Here is a 1,412-nt window from a genome sequence, read left to right as displayed (position 1 = left end):
CAGCTACCTCACAGGATGGTTGTGCTTCAGGGGCAGGGTCCGGGGGGCAGGGTCCAGGGGGGGCAGGGTCCAGGGGCAGGGTCCGGGGGGCAGGGTCCGGGGGGGCAGGGTCCAGGGGCAGGGTCGGGGGGGGCAGGGTCCGGGGGGCAGGGTCCAGGGGGCAGGGTCCAGGGGCAGGGTCGGGGGGGCAGGGTCCAGGGGGGGCAGGGCCCGGGGGGGCAGGGTCCAGGGGGGCAGGGTCCAGGGGGGGCAGGGTCCAGGGGGGCAGGGTCCAGGGGGGGCAGGGTCCAGGGGCAGGGTCGGGGGGGCAGGGTCCAGGGGGGCAGGGTCCGGGGTGGCAGGGTCCAGGGGGGCAGGGTCCAGGGGGGGCAGGGTCCAGGGGCAGGGTCGGGGGGGCAGGGTCCACGGGGGCAGGGTCCAGGGCCAGGGTCGGGGGGCAGGGTCCAGGGGCACAGGGTCCAGGGGGGGCAGGGTCCAGGGGCACAGGGTCCAGGGGCAGGGTTGGGGGGACAGGCTTAAGCCCGCATGCAGGCAGGCCAGCAGTCTGAAGGGAATGAAATTCGTGGGGGAGTTGTGATGGGCATTGCCCCCCTCCCCTTTGGGGCCTGTCAGGTGGCATCTGCTGGGAAGATGGCTGAGCAGGGCTGGTGAGCTGGGCAGTGCATGTGTCCAGCTTAGAGGCTCAGGATGGGCCACTGCAGCAAGAATGTTAGGATCAGTTCTCTTTGGTGAGAAGTGAAACCCTCAACAACAGAGAGATGAGCAGTCGGGAGAAAGAGCTGGCGTATTTGGGGCTAAGGGGGCCCAGTTCTCCGGGCGCCTCTCCTGGCAGCCATCTGTTAGTGGGGGACGCACTGTAGACATGAGGAGATAAAGGCCAGCACACGTTCCAGGCAGCCAGCAGCGCCGTTTCCACCGTGATTGATGCTCTGCTTCGTGTTCTCGCCAAAGCCTGGAAGCTTCTTTTTGACGGGCCTTCAATCTTTGCAACGTGAAATAGTCACGAATATCCGGCCCGTTGGATAGACGTTTTCTAAACTGCGTTAGACCATTTCTTTTGGTGCTTTCTGAGACAGAATGTATGGAAGTTAACAAAATATCTTAGAATAATTTTACTTTTTTCAAGTATTCTAACAGATTTTTCTGCATTGAGCATCTATTTTGGCCCTGTGCTATAATTTCATGAAATCCTTAGGACTTAACTTGGCCCCGTAATCCATGTGACGCCGAGGTTTCCATGATTCAGAACGTTTCTGACGCCACGTTTTAGCTTTCAGTCTCCTTTTTTATGTCCTCTGCCATTTCTCCTTGATATCATTTTTTTCCCTCTATCTTATTGCAAATTTTAGCTAAATTTGTAGAAGTAAGATCACTGAAGCTTTTCTTTGCATTAGTCAGGATTCTTTAGGTCG

Source organism: Delphinapterus leucas, chromosome 21, assembly GCF_059928025.1.
Source record: "Delphinapterus leucas isolate spDelLeu-1000000601 "Yukka" chromosome 21, BTC_Dleu_Yukka2, whole genome shotgun sequence".
In the NCBI taxonomy this organism is placed as follows: Eukaryota; Metazoa; Chordata; class Mammalia; order Artiodactyla; family Monodontidae; genus Delphinapterus; species Delphinapterus leucas.
The sequence above is the reverse complement of the archived record's forward strand: the minus strand, read 5'-3'. Positions refer to the sequence as shown.